The following is a 24299-nucleotide window of genomic DNA, read 5'->3' on the forward strand; positions in this document are numbered from 1 at the left end:
GAAAAAATGTGATTAAGTCTATAGATATTAAAGTGGCTTTTGATAAAATTTAACATCTATGGTTACTTCAAAATAAAACAGTAATATAGGTATTCTTAATATAATAAAAATACATTAATCTTAGTCTCAAATATACACAAAGGGAAAACGACAAAAACAACCATACTAAAATCAGGAAATAGGGTTCTAACTTAAATATCAGATTTCTGAGCATAAGCATATGTAGACAGATGTGGGAAATTAGTGATAAGAAGAAAAGTAGGAAAGTAGATATTAAATTACCAATGCTGAGAGGTAAAATTATTGAGAGAATTCAACAATTATTGGGGCCCAAGATGGATACCATTGGATAAAAACAATAAAAAATATATCATTTTGGCAAGCATGGTGACTAGGCTACTTAGGAGGATGGGCAAGAGGATCTCTAGTTCAAGGACATCATGAGCAACTTGGTGAGACTGTGTCTGAAAATAAAAACTTAAATGAGTTGGAGATGTGGTTCAGTAGGTTCAAACCCCAGTACTGAAAAAAAATAGTATAATTTTGTATATTAATATTAAACATTATAAATAAATTAATTTTTTAGAGTTAAACTTTAAATGTTATATTTTTCACATAAAATGCTATTTTTTCACTTTAAATTTTCTTATTAGAATTTTTTAAACTTTTTTTTTCATTTTTTTTTAATTAGTTACACATGACAGTAGAATGTATTTGTGCACTTTGATATATCATACATAGATGGGGTACAATTTCTCATTTTTCTGATTGTGCATGTTGTAAAATCACATTGGCCATGCAGTCATATATGTATATAAAGTAATGATGCCTGTTTCATTCTACTATCTTTTCTATCCCCATTTCCCTCCCCTCCCTTCCTTTCCACTCACTCCCCTTCATCTAAGGTAACTCTATTCTTCCCTAGTGGACCCTCCTTATTGTGGATTAGATCCACATGTTAGAGAAAACATTTGGCCTTTGGTTTTGGGGGGATTGACTTATTTGGTTTAGCATGATAGTCTCCAACACCATCTATTTACCGGCAAAGGCCATAATTTCATTCTTCTTTAAAGCTGAGTAATATTCCATTGAATATCATTTTTTTAAAAATTTTTGTATCTTTTTATTTTAGTTAGACAAAATCATTCTAAGCTTTTTTTTTTTTGCTTTGCTGAAAAACAAATTAATGAGGAATATCTTAGAAAAGTACACAGCATGTATGTACAATAATGTGCAGAGATTTTCTCTCCAGGTGCTAAAATTGTCAGGAACCCACCATCATTATTAAAACATTGGCCTTCCTCCTGAAGTTAAACTACACTAAATGATTGAACAGAAAGGCTAGAAAGAGTCCCATTTCCATCCAGAAATTTCAATAAGACACAATTAAAGTCTAAAATAACTGGGGGAGTGTTGACTTTTCAATCAAATACCTCGACATGACTGGATAGATCTATAAAGAAATAAAATGTTTGTGTTCACAGTTTAAGTTTTAACCTGGAAATACTTCAAATCAAAGAATTCTAAATATAGTTTTAAGATAATCAAAGATACAATGGAAAATTTATCATATGATGTCTGATTAGATAGGTCATTCTCAAAATGAAAATGTCACAGAGGGTTCCAATTTTCACAGAACTACATCAGATTTTTTTAAATGATATGGTAGATTTCACATGTTAAATACTTGTAATTCAAATCACAGAGAGGAAGATAATTTTGATTATGTACAAAACTTTTGGCCAATTGATACAGTAAAGAATAACAACCCAAAAGAAAAATATGGATATAGGATATAGCTAGACAGTTCATAAACTTAAAGAAATTAAAGAAATATTGCTGGGCTGTGAGCTTAGCTCAGCAACACTCTTTGAACACTCTGGATGCTCCAGATTTGACACCCTGCACCAGAAACAATAAAAAAATGAAAACACTTCAACATTATCATCTGTCAATCGCCTATAAATTTAAGAAATGTTAACTTCAGTTACAAACAAAATAAATGCAAATTCAAACTACACTGAGATGCCAATTTTCTCACTTTTCAGATCAGCAGAGATCAAAAAGTTGAATGTTATGCTATGTTAGTCACAGGAAAATGTGAACTTTCTTTTCCAGTATTGTGAGGGATGGAAATTGTACAAACACTGTGTAGGGTATCTTGAAAATTATATGAAACCCACTCAAACAACTCTTAAAATTAATAGTTCTATTTTCCAGAAATTAATTCTGCATACATATATTTACATTTGTGGACTTCCACATGATATACAATGTTATTTATTGCAGCATTACTTTAACTTAAAAAAATAGAGTGAAAATCACCACAAAGTTTATAGATGGAGTATATTAATAAATCATAGTGTATATATAAAATATAAAGAAACAGACACAGTTATGCACTTGATGGAAAAAAATTTCTAATATTTAGACACTGCAAATGTAAGGTATTGAGGAAAATTGATAATAAGGCACCATATACTTCTTTACTATATGTTTGTATTTACTTACATACTTATTTATAATTTTGACTTTTTAAAAAAATTGTTTGTTTTAATTAGTTATACATGACAATAGACTGCACTTATATACTTTGATATATCATACATAGATGGGATATAATTTCTCATTTTTCTGAATATATACATTGTAAAATCACATTGGTCATACAGTCACATACATACATACAGTAATAATGTCTGTCTCATTCTACTATCTTTCTTAACCCCATATCTCCTGCTTACCCTCCTTTCACTTTCCTCTACCTAATCTAAGGTTACACTATTCTTTTTTTGTATCTCTGTATATAAAGTATGTTGACACCCAATCCAAGTCTTCATACATGTACTTTGTATAATGATAATTTTGACTTTTCTAGATTATGTAAAAAGTAAGAAAATTAAAATTCCAGTGAATTTTTATAAACATAATTACAACAACAATAATAATAATAATACTCAAAGAACATGAGAAATGTCATGTTCTGACAGATTCAGATGATAGCCTTACATGTCCAGTGACCAGTCAAGATCTAACCGAGTTCTGTTTGATCCACTGAATGAACAGGCTGGGCTTTGACGAGGCTGATGTCCACACAGCCAGAAGGGCACGGTGGGGATCCTGGGGCATGTACCAACTCTCCCCTTCTATCAATTATGCTCTTGAAAAGGCTTCTCAACTAAGCAGGAAGCTGATTATTTAATAACTGTTATTTTTCTACCAATACTCAGTAAACTAAAATGACTTTTTAATAAGATAGTCCCTGTTGCCAGAAAATTGGGTATTTAGGGGATTTTCAGAACATGAATTTGCTATAACTGATAGAGCAGAACAACTCTTATAATATGCATTCTCTGTATGGAAAAATATGCATTTGCACAAATGAATGTTTACAAGCCCAGGATTGGAAATGAATCGTAGGCACATATTATTCATTATACAGGCCTCCCTTCCCCCACTGCCTTGAAATCTGTCTATGGGGAAAAAATTATAGCTTTAACTGGGTCCACATATAATTTGAAATCAGTGGCATGAAACTTTTCCTTCTAGAAAACATGTTTTTACTTGCCAAATGCAGTGTGAAAAATTAAAGCAAAGAGTTTTTTTCTTCTTTACTTTTTACAGAAAGGCATTTCAATAATTGGTGTTAAGGATTTTCATGAAGTAGAATAAAAATATGCAGTGATCACCTATTGTTTTACGAGAATCAAAGAGCAAAGTACAGAGATTCCTTCTGGTGGAAGGGGTGGGCTTTGGACAGATGAGAAAAAGGAATGCAGTGTGGGTAAATCTGGAGAACCATAAGAAATATTTAATGATCTCTCTTTTTGGCTTTTGTCCCCATTGCAGAAGAAAGAAACATTCCTTAATCCAGGAAAGTCACCAGGCCCAGATGGAACCAAGTTCATTTACTTTGGTTTGAAATTAGCATCTGCAGAAGTTGGATGTTCTTGTAATGTTGCAATTCATCAAATTAGGCTAAGGAGTAATATTGAGAGGCAATCTACCAGAAGAAAGTCATACCTACTAAGAGGACACTATTTTCTTACAATCGTGGGGCTTCAATTAAAACATCATAACATTAAGAAGCTTAAAAGAACCCGAGACGTCTATGGATGAACTCATCAGTTTGTACAAAAGAAATAGTCTTATAATAAGGCCCTGCCTCAGAAGACCTGGAGGCTGAGTGAATGTAGAGTTCCACACCAAACTTCCTCGGCCCCAGGTTCCTCACACCCATGCCCCACAGCAGTGGTACTCTACCCTAGCTCCTGGGGGATATGGCAAGAGGACAGAGCATGAGCAATTTTGGTTCCCAGAATTGACTCTCACTCATCTTGTCTTCAATATAGAAAAATTTTGCTTTGCCTAATTTATGTAGTGGATTCATGAGCAAGACTGTTTTTGAAAAAAATACTAAAGTTATTATTTTTAAATTGAATTCTGTATGACATTCTATCAGGTTGGGTCATAAAAAAATTGCTGATTGCCAACCAGTTGACCTCTCAAAATAAAAATGAATAAAGAGAGAAAGGACATTAAAAAATAAAACAGTGCATAATGTTTTAAGTTAAGAATACATTTGGAATCTTGAAAGTTAGGTGAAAGATGCTGAGCTCATGAATCTCAACATCAATCCCTTTGTTTAGTGAATTAGCATTACCCTAGTTTTATTGCTAGCTTGGTTCTTTATTAATTTATTGATTCTTTCCTTCTTACTCAAATCCTTCTAAATCACAATATAGCTTCCCTTGTTGTGTACATAAAGGTTATCCTTAGCAGCTCATCCCAGATGTCCTTATCCTGACTGTTCGCCTACATCAAATACATACAATTCAAAAGAAAGAAACATAAGTCAAAGGAAGTCCTATCAGATGTTACAGGACAATATGTTAAATATGCTATTAATAATAAGATGATATATTGTTAATAACAGGAGAATGCATATTTATCCTAGTATGTAGGTACAAGGATTTCTGGAAAGAAGGGATCTTTGGCCTTTCAGGGGCCTTGAGATCAGGACAAAGCAATTCTATTGAGAAGTCAAGGTCGGTGACCAGAAAGCAATGTGATGGCTACTTGGCCCCTCCCCTCGTTCAGGGAGGAGTTGGGAGGGAATCCTGAGAACAAGAGGAGAAAATGAGGACACGCAGGGTCCAGCATTTCTTAAAATGTCTCCCAAGGAAGGAAGGAAGGAAAGAAAGAAAGAAAGAAAGGAAGGAAGGAAGGAAGGAAGGAAGGAAGGAAGGAAGGAAGGAAGGAAGGAAGGAAGGAAAGAAAGAAAAGAAACCTGAAATGTAAAATATGAGAATGATAAGATCACCATTGAATTTGACATTTTAGAAATTCCTACTTATTTATTTGGGATTCAATGATTGTTGTTTATAACTGAGTTTATAAAAACTAGATCATTTTTTTTAAATCTGAGTTGTCTTACAAAGTCCTGCCAGAGATTTTTTTTTTTTCTTTTTTTCTACTGGGGATCGAATTCAATGACTATACCACTGAGCTACATCCCAGTTCTTTCTTATTTTTTTTTTTAATTTTGAAACAGGGTCTCTAGGGGCTCACTAAGTTCCTGAGGCTGGCCTTGAACTTGCTATCCTCCTGCCTCAGCCTTCCCAATAACTAAAATCATAGGTGTGTGCCATGGCACTGGCCAGGAATATTTTTCAGGTTATAATTTAGAAGTTTAAATTCTCAGAGGACAAACAGCTATGTGCATCTTTACAAAGGGATGCTGATTTATTTTAGTGATTTTCAGAGGATATTTCCAGTTCCTCTTTCAGTTACTTTTTTTATGATATAGTAAGATTCAGATAATAGTTGCAATTGACAAATAAATAAATTTTGTAGAAGATCTTCAGAAAATAGTCCTTAAATAACAAACAAAAAATATACAAGACAACACAGGTACAAACACATTCACACAGAGAGAACCCAAATCCAAGACTCTTATTAGAGTAGGACAAATCTTAGAGATGAATTTCAACTTCCTCATTTTGCAGAGAGTGAAAATTAGAGCACATGAGTCATTTGAATTGTGGAGAATTCCAAGCAGATTTCTTGTAGGGCAGAATAATGCCCCATTACCTGAAGTATAGTTCACTTTCCCCTGCAATGTAGATGGGGTTCAGAGAAGGTTCTCACTGGTGCTTGCCAAATTAGAGTGAATTTTCTTGCTAAGCAAGACAGACATGTGGGAGATAGCAACCTCTCTGAGATACATTTAGACTACATTTGCATAAGCTTCAAAATGCTGTGGGTGGTGTATGCTCCATATAACTTATAAACAGTAAATGAAGGTTTTGGAAGAATTCCAGTGCCCAGCCCATTGGAATCTGTTATATACCTCTGTTTTTTAAAAAAGATCATCTGTAGCAAATGATGACTTTATCCATGCCTATGCAAAAGCGCAGAAGGGGGAAATTTAAAAAAAAAAAAAAAGACCCTCCAAGAAGGAGCTACTGACATTATTCTCATTTCCTTCATGAAACTGAGGCTCAGTGAAATTGTCACAAGCTAGTTAGTGACAGATTTAGGACTTGAGTTTAAGTCTGTTGACTTTTTATAGGTTCATTGGACCTGGCCCTACAACAGGTTTCTTCTGTCTGACAAATGTTACACAGCCTCTAGCAGAATCATGAATGTAGATAATAGGTTTCCTTTTACATAAATGCATGGATCAAAGGGCTTAGATCTGCAATCCAGGTTTCACTACTTACTCTTGTGACTATGGTAAAATACCTAACCTTCTGAATGTCGTTTTCTGATTCATTAATAAATCATTAATGACATTAATAAATGTCGTTTTCTGATTCATGAATAAATATTCAGCTTTTATTATGTGCTTCCTCTGTGTCAGACAGAGCCAGGTGCTAAAGATGTATCCACACAGAAAATGGCATGGCTTGCATTCCTAAAGGTCCTTGTTTTTAAGTGCAAAGAATATGACAATAATTATTGCCATGCATACCTCAGAGGTCTGTGGAGTGCATTGAATGAGATATTGTAAATGCTTCGTAAAATATAATATGCTATATAAATCTGAGGGGTTATTATGGGTGTACTTTACCCAAGGGCATAGGAGAACATCCTCTATGTTTTTTTTCTTTATTTTCTTATGTGTGGTTCTGTATTTACCTAAGAAGGTTTTAAGTTCTCACAGCACCAAGTTAAATAGCAACTGAATTGATCTTAAGAAAATATGAAATATGTCATTGATTCTCAATATATTTAGGCAGCAGATCTCTTTTGGTTGAAAGTGCATGAAGAAATTGCTTCCAGAAGGCTCCAGCAAAGAAAAAAAAAAGTATATATACTTTTTATATTTATATACTTTATATATATATATATATATATATATATATATATATATATACATACACACACACACACACACACACTTTTTTCTTCCTTACCTGGAGCCTGGGAGGATGCATGATTATAGTGCAGGAAAAATAAACCACAAAAGCATTTATCAGGAAAGTGTTCCATGCAGGGAACCAGGTGCTTCCAAACCTGGAAAATCCAAGGGAGCAAATTAAAGGCTGCCTGTCCATGGGAAGGGAGTTCCAGAGCAACATCAAAACCACTCACCTGGGGCAGCTACTGTACCTGGGCTTCATGATTCCAGGAAATAGAATGGCATTGAAGCCAGGGAACAAAAGGAGAGTCAGTGTAGGTAATGAATGATTGAGTCAGAAAGATGGGGGCTGGGGCTGGGGTTGTGGCTCAGCAGTAAAGCAGCGCTTGCCTCGCACTTGTGAGACCCTGGATTCGATCCTCATAATAAATTAATGAATAAGAATAAATAAGTGAAATAAAGGTATTGTGTCCAACTACAGCTAAAAAATAAATATTAAAAAAGAAAGAAAGAAAGAAAGATGGGGGTTGATTCAGGAGGAAATAAAATACTGATCCCTCCAGAGCACTTCCCCTCCTCCTCCAACCTGTGGTCAAGGCCACCTGCCACCAGGGAAACTTTCCACCTTGGGCCCACCTTTGGGTCACTAGTCACAAAGGAGATCTAAAATGTATAAAAGGGGCAGGACGACCCCACTTCCAAGGACACCCAGTTCTGGTGCCCCATCTCTCGGGAGAAGTCTATCTCTGTTCTATTCTTGAAATAAAACTTGCTTTTTATGCTTGCCTCAGTGTTTCTCAGATGTTCAATCTTCACACCAGGGAAATGGAACTCATCACTGGTATCATGTTTAGAAGTCACACTGAGATGGTCACCAAGGTAAGCTCATTCACAGACACCATATTTTCCTGAGGTGTATCATTCTGTCTCTTTCTGGAGGACAATAAGGGGTAACTACTCAACAATTAAACGCAGTTGGTGCAAGCCACCATTTTACAACACAGGGGTGAGCCAATTCCCAGCCTAGGTGCTCTGAATCACTGTCCTGGGGGTCAGGCATGTTGGGTTCTGCCAAAGTCATTTCTCACTATCCTATTTAGCTCAGAGTGTATCGAGTGTGAGTACAGTGCCTCTCATTCTGGTCTGCCTTTGGATGTGTGGAGACAAAGGGTTGGAACAACTTTGAGGTTCTGGACTATAACCTCAAAGGTTTCTTCTTCCAACTCCTCTCCTGACCTCTTCCAGTGGAGTATCCTGTGGTGACAGGTTCATCAAGCAGCATTGAGTGAAAGCTCCCAAAACATATGCTTCTGGATGCTGCACTCTCCTGTGCTCACTCCTCCTGAACATCCCTCTCCCCTCACTGTTCATACATTAGCCAAACAACATTTTACATGGAGTTGTTCATAAGGAAATGCCTGGGTTCCCTGTGTTCACCTAGTAAGCCTTTATAAGCCTGGAGGGATTCTCCCTGTTGTTGTTCCTTTGCTCCAATATACTCTGCAAGTTTCTTTGGCTGCAAAAGGGAAGTATATACACTCAGAAAAATGAGAAATTATATCCCATCTGATTCAAATGTATAATATGTCAGTCATTATACTGTCATGTGTAACTAATTAAAACAAATTTAAAAAAAAATTAAAAAGGGAGGTATCTGCAATCCACCCCTCCAGTAAACTCCTCAGGGAAAAGAGCACTGAGCAGCAAACAACAACTAGATAGCTTTCTCATCCTCTGGAGATTCCTTGAGCCACAGAACAGAGAAATGACCCTATCTTAGGTTTTTTCCATGAGTCCTCACATTTGGAAGTTTATAGTAGCAGGAGAAGAACAGTCATGTCTTTCAGTCTGAATTTTCCCAGGTCTTTGACCTGAAGTGAGCAAACACCCTGGCATCTGCCAGTTGAGCCAGCATTAGAATGGACGGAGCCATGTGGTGAGAGAAGGTGAGCTGCACCATTAGAAGATTATGGGGAGGTGTCTCTGGTGAAATGGACAGAATCTGAGAGGTTTGTTCTCAACAATTATGCCAGGCTCACGACTAGCCTGCATACTGAAAAAAAAAAATAAGTTTGACCCACAGAAAAATTTTATGCATTCAACCTGGCCTGATTACCAACTGAGGAAATGAAAAAAAACAAACAAAAAAAAAACAGTTAAAATGCCCTATATTTTGTTCAAAACTGCAGCTTTCCTTACTTAGCTTCTGCCAGATTTCTATCTTTCCAGGGCTTGCATTTAAAATGCAAATTGTGGAGGCCCTCAGGTCTTAGAAGGCTTACAGAGAACTCATTCAGGAATGAAGGGACAACAACAACAACAACAACAACAACAACAACAACAAACTGTCACTTTTGAATCCAAGCTATATGTGGGGCCTAAGTGGCCAGCTATCTTACTTTCTTACTTACAATTCTGATTTCTTAACAGGTTCCTCCCTAAACACTACAGCGCAGGGAGGGAAAATGATCAAGTCTTCTTTCCCTTGAGAATCTTTACCTAAGGATTTCAGGTCTGTCTCATTCTTTGAATCTAATCTGAGCCAAAAAGTATACTCTGATCTGATAAAGATGTTTTGCATGCTCCTTCAGTAGAATAATTAATGGTCGTGCCTTTTTTTTTTAAGAACTATTTTTTTTAATTCTATATTTTTGAGCTCATGGTTTTATGATGAATTCACATTTAATCCTGCACACCTAAGTTAGTATATTATTTCTGATCAGTCTTATTTAATCTAACTATAGAGGTTTTTACACAATATCTTTGTCCAGGGGCCAATTTTCAAGGATTAGCTCTCAAAGACATTGAGAAAATTTCCTCTTACAAAATCCTAAGAAGTAAATAAACATGGTGATATTGGGAATAAATCTGATAGCTCACATCAAGGACAAATCCATAGTCACCTGAACATTTGATCTTAGTGTCCACCATGGCTGTTAGGTTTTACACCTAGCATTACCAACTACATAAGCTTGCCCTACATTTAAGTCACAATGTGAAAGTCTAATAAGCTCTATTTTAATTTCTAACCATTTAAATCTAATAGAGACTTTAATAAATACCTGTAGCATTACTGCCTACTTTTGGAGATCTATCTACAAACAGCTAAAAGATCCTGTCTGTGTATGTGTGCCCACCTGTGTATTATATTGTTATGTCTAAATATGTGTTTGTGCCCATATATATATGTACATGGTATCATGTAGATAAATGAATGCTCATATGTTAAAAGTTAAGTGAGAAATGGATTCAAGTACCTTTTAGATTACATGACTTTAAAAGTTTAGTTTAAATTAAGTAAACAGATGAAAATAAAGATATTTTTAAAATCATTAACTCACAAGTTTTTCTAGATAGTCAGACAATTGAGTGTTGGTTTCTATAAAATATCTAGAATTTAATATCCATTACTTCTAGGATATTTTTCCTTCAGTCCTGAAGAAAATAAGAATTCTTTAATTCTTATTAAAGAATAGGATGGCTAGCACTGTTCACTACACTTGTTTGATATCTTGGTTTTTACAGTTAAAAGTGAGTAAATTAAATTTAACATCAATGGGATCAATATGCACAAATGCTTTTGTTAAGGAGATATTTGATTAATTTACAAAGTTAAAGTGCTGAAACATCAACCATTAAATATAAAATCAAGTATTCGTAACTTCTTAAATTCCATAAGGTAATATATTTAAACATTATGTGTGTTTTCATAAATTGTTAAATAGAAAAAGGATTTAAGATTACTTGTGTTTCTGTCTTCACTAAAACTAGGTTACTAAGCATTAAGATTCTATCAGGTGTAATTGATATGCAAAAAGCATAATAGTTTTCAGTTGGGTTTCAAGTTAGGTACTATGAAAACATAAAAGTATTTTATCTTATTAAAGTGGTGTCATTTGTGTAAATTCAAAGATTTTATAAGGGTTGCTTCAGAATGTAAATTTAAAAATTGTCAACAGCTAGAAAAGAGATATAAGAAGGTTTAGGTATAGAAATACATTTTAATATTGAAAGTAAAAGGAAAAAAGTGTTTCTGGATGAGAAACTGACTGTGTGGTAATGTAAAACTTTATAGAATGTCTAAGTAAGTTGTAGAAGGTTTGTGGAGAGAAAATTTCCAAAAGTTTGAGTGTAACTAAGTTGAGTATATATAATTAGCACAGCAGTCAAATATATTCAAGGCTTTCCTTAAGGTCAAATATTAATATAATGATATAAAACAAACTTTATTCTCTTGGGTTGAAGTAACAAAGATTTCTTAAAACATTAGTACACTCTTATCTATAAAGATAATCTTTTGTGTCTATTATGTTTTGTTGTTTAGAGGAGCTAAGTAAATATAAAGTTATAGTCATTAAAGGAATTAAAGTTTGTACAACTCTGGTTAAACAACTACTATTGTTTTAGAGTATTACACTACATTACTGAGTCTAAATTTTTCTTTAAAAGCTAAACATAGTTAATACAAGAACATCAGTGTAATTGTGGTGTTATGACTGGCTTCTTGGTATAATAAATGAATTCATATCTTCCAAGTATATAAGTCTTTAAAATGTAAGGTTTAGAAGGACATTTTTCTAAGCTAATGTTCTTTAAACCAAGGTTTAAAGTAAAGGTTTGGGATTATAACAGGTATGTTTCTTGGTTCATAATTATTATGTAAACTCCATATATTTTTACTCTTGTTAATTCCATTTTGTATTTTTCTTGTAAAATCTAACTGTTACCTGTAAGTGCCTTTAAAAAGTATAATAAAACAACATGAGTTAATTTGAGATAATAGGCTATCAACTACAGGACAGACAGAATGATATAAGGGTAACTTCCAGTACTAATACTGACCTCAATTAAATAGAAGTGGTAAATAAATATAAAGTTATAGACATTAAAGGTAAAACAAAGTATTCTTACTTTAGGACTAGTGAAACTGGCTTGCCAGCTATTTAAGACCAAAGGTTTGAGACTAAAGTAAAAGGGCCAAGAAAAAATAGCCAATATTTTGGCTTTTGCCCTTGAGTCAGCTTAAGCCTAGGGAACAAGGGGAATTCTCTACTGGCTTTGAAACTCTGGGCCACATCACCTCTCATTCAGAAGCATTACTAAACCTTGGGGAACAGAAAGCTGACCAGTGCACTTGCTGTAAAGAGCAGAGAAGGAGTCATCCCTGATGCTTTCAAGGGAAGCCACATGGTCAAGGAGACCCTGTCCCTTCCTGGCAGATGGCACTAAAGGAGATAAGATCCTGCTCTCAAGTTTCCCAAGAGTGATTCTACAGGTGTAATTGATATGCAGAAAGCATAATAGTTTTCAGTTGGGTTTCAATTTAGGTACTATGAAAACATAAAAGTATTTTATCTTTTTAAAGTGGTGTCATTTGTCTAAATTCAAAGATTTTATAAGGGTTGCTTCAGAATGTAAATTCCCTGAAGGAGCTCATCTGACTCTTAACAGATAGGAGCAAGGTCAATTTGATCATCTTAGTCTTAAACACCTAGCAAAACCATTTATTACCAAAGCACAGCCATCCCTGAGCATCTAAAAGAAAATACAATAGTCCTTTTAATGTAACCTGTTCTTTTGACGTACACTTGTGCTAGCCCCACCAAGAGTGAATAAGACTAACAGCTAAGAAAGAGAGATTCTTAGATAGCAGTGCCTGGTAACTATCAAAAGAGATTTATAGAGTCAAAAGGTTTTTTAGTCAATAGTCAATTTAAGGCCTACAAATCTTCCTAACCTCTTATATAGAGGTAGATTTGATCTGTGTTTGCTAGTAAGATTATGTAGCCTAAGCAATAGAAGTAAAGGGAACTCTACTAAACACAGAGGTCATGCCAATAAAAAGTATTTACAAAAATCAGATGTCATTATATATCTTAAATATATCCTATAAGGGCATCTATGACATCATTAAAACTAAATGTTGTGTTTATGTTCCTGATAACTCTGGCAATGTTGAACATTTAGTCCCAAATAGAGGCCATGTCCTTACCAGCCTTATTTGGGGGATAAATTCTTAGCTTTTGCACCTCCTGGGGAGAGGTTACTGGTTTCTATCAGCATCATGATATTCATTGAAATGTTCCAGATGCTGCAAAGTCTATGTTATGTGAATCTCTTTCCAGTACTCATGTCTTTTTGTTTCTTTTGTGGAAGCACCCTCCTCTCAAAGACTTTACAACTTGTTCTTTCTGAACCAGACTTTTGCCACAAACCCCTCAACTGACCCAAAAATGTTCCTAAGAGGAAAACCCAAACTTCTTGCCCCATGTCACAGCCTCTCAGCTTGAAGCAGGCAGAGTGTTCATCATCCATTTTCCCTTACAGCAGTAAGTGTTTCCTTCTGGGGGGCTGGGGGGTTGAAACCTGGGGGGGGGGAGGACAGTCAGTGTAGGTAATGAATGATTGGGTCAGAAAGATGGGGGCTGATTCAGGAGGAAATAAAATGCTGATACCTCCAGAACACTTCCCTTCCTCCTCCTCCTGCCTGTAGTCAAGGATACCTGCCACCAGGGGATTGTTCCTCCTGCAGGGAGTTGTAGGAGTTGTTAACGAGTGGCCCCTGGGCTGCTTCCCTTCTGCTGTATCTCAGGGGTGCTTACTTCCCACCCTCCATCACTCCACCTTTGGCCCATCTTTTGGTCACTAGTCACTAGGCAGGGTAAGAGGAGGAAAGATCATGAGAACAAAGGAAATCTAAAATGTATAAAAGAGGCAGGACTCTCCCACTTTCGGACACCCAGCTCCGGGGTTCCGTCTGCTGGGAGAAGTCTATCTCTGTTCTATGCTTTAAATAAAACTTGCTTTCTGTGCTTGCTTCTGCATTTCTCAGGACTTGACTCTGATTCTCATCACTGGTATCAGCCTCACACAGAAATTATGGGACTGGGAAAGTTACTTGGCTTCAACTTCTCCACATTAATCACTAGAGACCTGAACCAACAGTGAAGATCTGGTGTGATAGGACCTCATCTACCAGGTGGCCAGTCAGGGTTCACAGTCAGGGCCACTGTGCAAAGCTGAGATCAGATATGACCCCACATTTCCCTCCAGTCTGGTTAGCTAGTGGCTGGTTATGTAAGCAATAGTTACATAGTTAAATGTCAGATTATATACTTGTCCCCGAGGTAATAATGCTTTCCTTCCCAGGAAGTCTTAGAAGCTGGAATAAGATATCATTGCAAAAGGGATTTGTTCATCCAAGTTTAATCACATACAAAGAAATATTACTGTGAGCTTAAAAACAAACAAACAAAACAATTTGGCATGAAATCCTTAGTTATGAGAAGAAAAGGGGGGGGCTTTTGAAAAGTTTGTCTTAGGGACAAACTACCCTCTTGTTTGGTTGCTGTTTTTTTCCTCACAGCAATGTTTGAGTAAAAGTTACTGGTTTGCTCAGGTTCATTTGAGACTGAGGATAATGGGGAGGCCATAGGTGGAAAGGAAAGAACCTTCCTGGCACCTCTGATATACCTGGGACTGTGATTTTACAAATAATCTGTTATTCTTGAAATAGGTGTGAAATGCAGGGATAATTACCGTCATTACTGGGTTGCAGAAATGAAAGCTTTGAAATGCCAAGAGGTGCAGGGTCACAGTCAGTGAGCAGTGGATCTGCTTCATGTGGGATTTATTGGGTTTTGAAGCCTGTGTTCTATACACACACGACTCGGTGTACAGGTTATGAAACAGTCTCATTTAAAGAGACAAAGCATATCAGCAAATGCTCAATAAAGACTGTCTGAAATGAGTGAAAGTGTAGTGGGTGTTTGGGTAGCTGGCTTTCACACAGACTGTCTGGTTCTGGATTTTGGATCTTTGACTTATCAACAGTGTGGACTAGGGAAGCTAGTTATTTGTTCTGTGCCACAGATTATCTATTTTTAAAAATGGATTTGAGGTTAGAAATCAGTCCTACAGGATAATTTTGAGGAGTAAATCAGTTAATTCATGAGCAGATCTGAGTATAAGGCTCTCCATATGGTGAATCCTTAATTAATGTTTGATACTACTATAAAAATAATAATGAGAAAACTGAGTGGCATGATGAGCCCTGATTTCAACCCCAAGTATTGCTTCATCAACCCTCACTAGAGAACAATTTAAAGCAATCCTCTGAGCTTTGGAATCAGCCAAACTGCTACAACAGAAAGGCAGCCACCCTCAGGAATGACAAATGACCCATGACAGGACATGGAATGGATTCAGTTTCTGCACATTGAGAAAGTACACCTTCAGAGACTTCAGGCGTGCTTGCTGGGCACTAAAGGAGAAGGCCGAAATCACAGACAGTGGTGAACTTCAGTGATGATACTATGTGAAAAGACATAAGGACCATCACAAAGTTTCACATTTATTGAAGACTACTACATGTCACAAACTTTAACTTGCACCCAAGGACACAAAGTAGAGATGGTTTTTTACTTCACAAAAGTTCCATTATGGCTGCTCAAATTAAGTGATTTCTCAAAATTCATGAAGTTATTAAGGAGAAATACTTAGGTCCCAATGCCCCACTCTTTCCACTATACCACCTTTTCTCTGTGCATAGTCTTCATCATGGTGAGATGATTCTTGAATAAAATGAACAAAATGATTTATGGTAAGATAAATATTTAAATCTCATCAGTTTTTTTTCCCTAGCAGAGATTCATTCTCCCTAGCTCATGGGTGGGTGTCCCCTGTTCTTATAAAGTGTGTTAGAATCCAACCATGCCCTGTCTTTTCATATCATCTGAAACTAGATTGTTTCTATGGTGGCAGAGCTGAGTACCAAAGACCATCTACCACAAAGAACATGAAGTATTTCTACAGGGAATTTGATAGAAAAGTTTACCAACCTGTACTCTGCTTTTCCAGGTTACAACATGGCCAATGTATTTTTGGAAAAAAAAATACAATTTCAGCTTTGTATAGCATACCATTTCTATGATGTGTGCATGCATGACTCTCCTCTTTACTTTATAATATATAATGTCCCACATGCCAAACTCTTGAGAAAGCCTCTCTGAACTCCAGAATACAGATGGAAGTGAAGGCAGGGCTGCTTCTCAAATTCCAGTTAAAATTTAAAAATTTGGTACAAAGTTTCATTTCAAGTGCTCCTATAAAGGTAAACTTAGTCTATTCTTTAGAAATGTGCAAATTCTGTTAGGACTAGAACTCTCCAGCACACTGTAGAACATTTTAGAGATTTGGGAAATTCAAATTCACATATAGTCTCATTTTTAATTCAAGATATTATGGAAATTGAAGCCAGTAGGACTCCAGAAATGTTTTAGCAATTAGAAAACGTCCCCCAAATTAGAAATCTTCCTAGAGCATTTTAGAAATTCAGGGGAGGGGGGAATCTAGAAGTCCCAACAGCTTGTGGTAATATTTTCCTTATTCCTTACATCTGAAAGAAATTAATGAATTAATTAAAGTCAGGCTAAAACAACACACAGCCAAGAAGTGGCTTTGAAATTAACAATGTGGAACAAGATTAAATTCCCCATTGATCACAGTTACTAAGGTACCATTACAACTGTGAACCACAACTTTATCAAACTGATATTGACATTCTATTCAACACAAGGAAGTTGGAGCCCATTCAACATTTTTAATGTTTCACTATCACTTGCTAATTTACTAACTAGAGATAAACCAAACTGATGAGTTAAGATGACTTTGTTCTGATTAATTTTACGGTAATTCTGAGGGCTTCAGTCTTAAATGAATTGTTTGAATACTAAATTATGCAGCTTTATGATCCAGGAGACAAGCAGCAGCTCTAAAGATGCCTCTGAGACTTAAGAGACAGCATTAGAAGCTCATTATTGCCGGCACATTTAACATGGTTAAAGTAGGGGAAAATAGCCATTAAGTTAATGTAATAGTTAAACTGCATTAATTTGAAAAACTGCCCAGTGAAACGCTTATAGCACAGAATGCATTTTTCTCCTTCATGAAGAGATGTTCCTTAAAAAATAAAATAAAAACCATTTCAAGATTATTTTCTCCCCTCTTCATTTCATGTGCAAGGGGAATTCTAGGCTCTTCCCATCATTTTTTTTCCCTAAGGATGATGTTCAGTCCAGCCATTCAAAATCAAACAGAAGGACCTGCCCCTTCGCAGTGCATGGCGGTGAGAAGCCATATTGAGCTAGGGGTCCTCCCAAAGAGGAACACACCATCACTGTGCTGATGGAAAATCACAGGCAGCTCAGCTTGTGCCTTGCTGAGTCTTGCTCTGAAGAACAGCTGAGAGGTTTTTAGTATCCTGCAATCTCTCTGTGTTCCTGATAATTCCATGAATGTTGGGTTAAATTCACAGAAAATTCTCAGTTCTTCCTAATTTCACCAATGAAAGTCTCTCCCTCCACTAGCTCCCATGTCAAGACAGGTTCTAGAATTCCTACTTTATATTTGCCCATTTATTTTTGTTTCTTCAAAGAATCCACTGGGGTTTTATTTCTGGTGTGTGTGTGTGTGTGTGTGTGTGTGTGTGTGTGAGAGAGAGAGAGAGAGAGAGAGAGAGAGAGAGAGAGAGAGAGAGAGAGAGAGAGAGAGAGAGAGAGAGAGAGAGAGGAGAGAAAGAGAGGGAGAGAAAGAGAGTTCTTTGTAGAGATATGGAAGCCTTGTGAAAAGGATAATAAATATTGAAATGAGGTGCCATGTTTATTATGATCGCTGTTCTATTTGATAATTATGATGAAGTGTGTTCTTGACTCATGGCTTCCACTGTATCCTCAAAGTGGACCGTTCTCTTTATCTATTGATTTCCCAAGATCAGGACAGCTAGTCTCAGTGGCTCTATGGAATATCAACTGGAATACATTACCAGAACTCTAATGGTCTAAAAGCTTAATCAATGAAATAAGATGAAAAGTCATGTTGTTCCTTTCCTACCTCAAGGTTACCCCTTCCCAACATCCCTCGTAGGCAATTGTACTGATGTTTCCTTTGTCGGAGAGCAGTGGTATGTTCTCTGTGCTGGCTCCTTTTTTTTTTTTTCTTTTTTTCTTCCTCTCCCTTTCAAGTTCTCTCAAACACAGAGACTTGATGGTTGAGCTCTATGGCAGACAGCAGCATGAGAGCATCACTTGAAATTCTTTCAACCAAAAAACATTTAACTTTAAGTCCTCAGGTAAGATAGATTTTAAACTATAAATATTTATATGATGTTCTAATATGGTCACCAAAGACCACAAGCCAGCACCCAGGGAAACTTGTGCCAGCTACAAGTGCAATGCAGTTGTTTGATGAAATACCCCTCTATACTACCTCCATGCTCCACTTGGCTCCAACAGCATGACTTCCCAGGATTGACTCATAAAGTGCCACTCCACTCCTGCCCCTGCCTAGAGAGCAGGAACTGCACTAGCTAGATAACAGGAGCCGCCTCCTCAGGTGTGGAGACGCGTCTAACCTAGCAGATCACTAGATGCCTTCGCTTCCCACGTGCTCCTTTTCCTCTTCACTGTGTTCCATTGTTTGACATCCAACCACAAGTTAAGTTCTTACTGAATGAAATATCTGAGCACGAAGATGGATTCCATGATCAGGAAAGAGACCTTTCCATGTAGAGGAGAGGCCCTGAGTGTGAGCATTGGTCAGGTATTTGCATTTAATATCCCACATCAGGACAGTGGATTCGAGTTAGTGGTTGCTTCAGACTCTCTGTCATTGTCAAAATTTAGATGTTCATTGGGAGACAGTGAACACTGCTAGTCATTTGTTCCCCACTCTCGTTATTCCGTGAATGTGGATTGGTGCCTCTGAATCTAGAATTGTACTGAATTTTCACGAAAGCCAGGTACTATGTGTTATCAGGTATTTATTTAGTGATGCATCAGAAATGCCAATTTAGGAGAAGATATATCTGACTTCAGTACAAGGGGAGCAGGATGACTTCATGATGGGCAAAGACTCTCCATCCTACTCTCTTAACTTTTTATGCATATAAGACAATTTGCCATGGCCTAAGTGGCAATGAGAAGCCAAGGGGATGGTGAGGGAGCCACGTGACATGTTGCTCAGAAGGAATCATTTTCAGGATTGATGTTGAATATAAAATGTACTTTTCACAATTCATTGATTGATTACTAGATTTTGTCATATTAGCATACTTAAAATAGTTATTTCCAAAAGTTATTTTAAATGTAAAAATAGTTTGTAAAAGTAAAGTGACATATTGATTTACAATATTCATACACATTAAAGCACACAAAAATAACTCAATATTTATTATTGGGTTTAAAAGAACATAAAGTGGCTATTCATATTACATATTCATTACTTGAATAAGTTTCCTAGTCAAGTCTAACACACCATGTCTATATTATTTTTCTGAAAAAAATATATTTTTCAATATAGCACTAATATTTTAACATTTAAAAATTTAATTACCTGTACTTATCTTCAGAGTTTTATTTTATGGTTAATGTGCTCATAATTGTTGATAATCCAATTGGTTCTTCTTTGTAGGTCAGTCTATTTGTAACTAATAAAATACTAAGAAACCTAGTAAGTAGAGAATACTTTTATTAGATTGAACATGTCCTCAACTTAAATTTTTATATTGAGGGGCTGGGGATGTGGCTCCAGTGGTAGCGCGCTCGCCTGGCATGCTTGTGGCCCGGGTTCGATCCTCAGCACCACATACAAACAAAGATGTTGTGTCCACTGATAACTAAAAAATAAATATTAAAATTCTCTCTCTCTTTCTCTTTAAAAAAAATTTATATTGAAATATTCTAATATTTAGTTCAAATATATTAAAAGGCACTGTCTTTTTTTCATTTTTCTACTTAATGGAGGTCATTTATTTGACAAATAATTCCACAAGAAAAAAAGTCAACTAAGTTACCCCTTTATTCCTTTCTTTCCCCAAATTTTGCTATGACAAAACCATTGGACTTTTCAATTTTATTGCATTTGGAAGACAAATGCAATTATGTATTGTAATTCTATCAAAACATTCTTCTTCTGAATTGAAATATTACTTACTATTAAAATTAAATATTGGATTCATTATGTATTTTGTTCAGTCCTTTGCTTAAACTTATAAAACTAAATTAAAGCCTTTCTTATTTGCAAGATAACAATTGGTTAAAGGCTTCAAAAGATAACTTTATAATTTTAATTTTCATTTATTAAATACTGAGATACAAAATGCTAAGATACCTACTAAGTAGAGAATTCTTTTATCAGATTGACATATTCTCAATTTAAATTTTATATTGAAATATTCTAATATTTAGTTCAAATATATTAAAAGACTAAATGGTTTTGAAAAGCATGCAAATAAACTTTAAATAATCTATATTAAGCATTTTCAGTGCTACTTTAGAATACATAGGCTGAATTATAAAATGAACGTTAGGATTCAAATATTCTTAAAATTGGGTGTGGAGGACACAGTTTTGAAAAGCATTTATTACTATGCTGTAGCATAGATTGGCTTTATTCCACTCAAGTTTCTTTATGTTTTGTAGGACATGTCTCTGAATGTGTCTAGGTGAGGCTATTTGTACTTTTTACAAGTACAGCTTCTATTTCCAATGGTAGAATGTTGATGTGTACTTGAAATCAATTACAAGAGATTGGTGTACCACAAACAATTGTAATGGCATTTTTCTGTTTTATAGGTCCCTTAATAAGTAAAATATCATTCTTCTATGAAGCAGTGTTCTACTCAAATTTACATTAACATTACCAATAATAAAAACAAATAGAAACATTTTCAGTTTTGAATGTTAGCTGAATTTACAGAAGCCTTCAGAAAAAAAAAAGTCTAGTCATTGATCTTCGATGAAATATTATTTCAAAAGCTTTAGTGGTTTCCATGATACAGATGCAATTCACTGAACTGTAGTTCACTGAGTTTCTGTTTGAAACCTTTTGAAACATTTTTTTAAATACAAACAACACAAAAAGCTATGTTCTGAAGTACATGTGGACTCATCTTCTGGTCTTCATGCAGACATGGCACATGGTGCTGTGGTGAATGGTGTTGTCCATAAGCACAGTTATACAAATGAGGGCTATTTTGTCAGCTGTTTTCAGTGTGTGAGTTACACAGAAAAGCAGGTTTCATTGTGGAATATTTGTACACCCATAAAACACAGTTTGATCATTTCAACTTTTTTGAGAAATGAGAATTTAAAACTCTCATTCAAAACAGACTTATTTTTCCATTCTCTGTTGTAAAAAATCCCCACCTTGCTAAAACATAAAAGTGTTAAAAATTAACTCCTTAATATCTTTAGGTTTATATTACACAATCTGAGAACAAAAAAGTAGCAAGAATATTCAAATCATATTTTATGTCCTCTGCGGCCTTTATCTCTCATGTTTTTTAGCTATAGGTATCCCATAATCATGCCTATTTGGTTTAGGATCTACAGAGCTGTGGACTGGAGAATAGGATTGTCACCAGCCACTATGAGGACAAAGATGATGGTTATTTCCTGCTACTCTGGGTGATTCCAAGCCCTTGATACTTCTCCCACCATCTCAGAGCAGGAGTTAGAACAGTTCCCAACCACATATCACTAAGTGCCCTGAGCTGAACCTGAAAGGGAGGCACTAGTTTTGCTTCATCTGTAAAAGTTGAAAATAAGGGAAGGAGCTATCACCACCTTAACTGAGTGGCAGCATCTTCATGCCGTGTACCACTCACAGATACCCGGAGATCATAAGAGAACCTACAAAATACAGTGTGGACATTTAGGAAACTCAACCAGATTTAGTTTATTATTTAAAAAACTTATTTGGAATTCATGTACCTTCTTGGCCAGCACCTGCATACCTCCTCCATTGTCAACTCCCCTGAAGAGTGGGACATTTGTTACAACTGATGAAGCACATTGACTTATGTATCTGGCCCAGAGAGCATTGTTTACATTGGACCTGACTGCAGGTACTGCACATTTTATGCAGCTGGACAAATAAAGCATCCTGATGTGTCTACCATTGTAGTATTATACAGAGTATTTTTATTTCCCTAAACTCCTCTATATCCTGCCTATGCATTGTCCCTATACCTTAAACTCTGGCCACCACTGATTTTGTTTTTACTGTCTCCATTGTTTTGACTTTTCTCAAATGTTCTGTAGCTATAATTATACATTATGCAGCCTTTTCCAGTTGCCTTCTTTCCCTTATAAGTGCACATTTAGGCTCCCTCCATGCCTTTTTATAACTTGAAAGATATTTTTTAGCACTGAATAATATTCCATTATTTGAATGTACCAACATTTATTTATCCATTCATTCACTGAGGGACGTCTTTGTGACTTCCAGATTTAGGCAATTATGAATAGAGTTACTCTAAAGCATATGTTTGTAGGGGTTTTTGTGGACATAAGTTTTCAACATCTTTGGATGAATACCAAAGAGTGTGCATGTTGGATTGTGTAGGGGAAGTACGTGCAGTCTTGTTAGACTGCCAAACTGTCAGTGTTTCCATCATTTTGCATTCCCATCAGCAAAGAAGGAGAATTATTTTTACTCCCCATCTTTGCCAGATTTCCAGTTTGTATTTGTGCAAATATTAATAGGAATGCTTCATTAAAATGAGAAATATGGGACAAATTGTAAACTGGACAATTGCCATGAAAATAGAAATAAATGAATCTGAGTAAGCAGAAAAAGATTTATGGTCGCCAGAATTATAAGCAATTGAATGGTTGACACCAGTATATTTGCAAACATAGATTGCTATATATAAAAAAAGAAAGATCAAACAAATACAAAAGTGAACTAGACATGAGGAAACAAAAACAGCAACTCAAAAGAAACCTGTAGGAATATAGGTGGGAAAAGATTTATTACAGGAAACTGTTATAAAAAAAGTTTTATTTTTAAATTGTTTGCCTAAGATCTTGAACAAAGTGCACAATGGTAACTTGTTTATTAAAAAGTAAGTAAAATTACATGTGTTTCCTAAAACCCATTCAGGGATTGAGACAATAAGAAGCCTCAAGGATAAAATAACAAGTAAGATGAAGACTACGAGGAGAAAAGAAATAAATGGGTATAAATAGTGTAAATAAAGAAAATCCACAGGGCAACTCTGTATTCTGTAGTTACAATGAATGTAAACTTCATGTTGAATTCAAACAATGCCAAACAATATGGACTCTGTAATACAGATGGTCTCACTGGTGAAGTTTCCCCCATGTATTCAGAAAACTAGGAAAAGTTAGATCGGGAAAATTCCATGGATGCAGAAAACAGAGAACAGAGACTGAATTGATCCATGATAAGCCTTTCCAAAATGGAGTTGATACACTGGCCATCTGGGTAATAATCTACCTTATGAGACAAGATACTTTGTTTTCCAAAAGAGAAAGTTAGGTGTGGCTACACAAGTCATTGGCTCATTATATTCTGAGGAAATATTTTGGAAATATAAGTTTTGTTATTTACCTTGTAAGTTTATTTATAAATAACAATGTCTACACTTTATCTATTTTAAAACTTCATAAACTAATACCAAATTGATCTCGATAGACAAATGACAACATGGAAAAAAGAAGAGAATGCTAACAGAAATTAGATTTAATTATATTATAAAACAATGATATTTAAGTTTGATTCTCATAGAAGAAAGGTGTATAGACCATTATAGAAGAATAGTTTAAAAAAAGAGAAGGCAATATGTATAAAAAGTCTAAAAAAAGTATAAAAAGGAAAAGCCATTCATAATTAAATTAAGATGATATTTTACCTATTTGAGGATGATTTTTAAAATTTATTTCTTTGGCCTATAGCATAAGCCAAATTTTGTCCCAGATGGAAAAATGGAAAAATAAAACTTAATGAAAATTCTAGAAATAATATAAGCAAGGAATTATGCTGTCTTTGAGTGGAGGCAAAGTTTTGAGACTGATAAAATCGAATTAAGCCTCTTTAACAAACGGTGCTGGGAAAACTGAAAATCCAT

General features: G+C 35.5%; 1 long non-coding RNA gene across 1 annotated transcript in view; it reads left to right on the top strand.

Moving 5' to 3' along the window:
* The window catches only part of LOC144366487 (uncharacterized), a 60490-nt gene that overhangs the window by 12485 nt on the left and 23706 nt on the right, over positions 1–24299 (top strand). The gene's annotated exons all lie outside the window — the stretch shown is intronic.

The sequence above is a fragment of the Ictidomys tridecemlineatus genome, chromosome 9, assembly GCF_052094955.1.
Source record: "Ictidomys tridecemlineatus isolate mIctTri1 chromosome 9, mIctTri1.hap1, whole genome shotgun sequence".
In the NCBI taxonomy this organism is placed as follows: Eukaryota; Metazoa; Chordata; class Mammalia; order Rodentia; family Sciuridae; genus Ictidomys; species Ictidomys tridecemlineatus.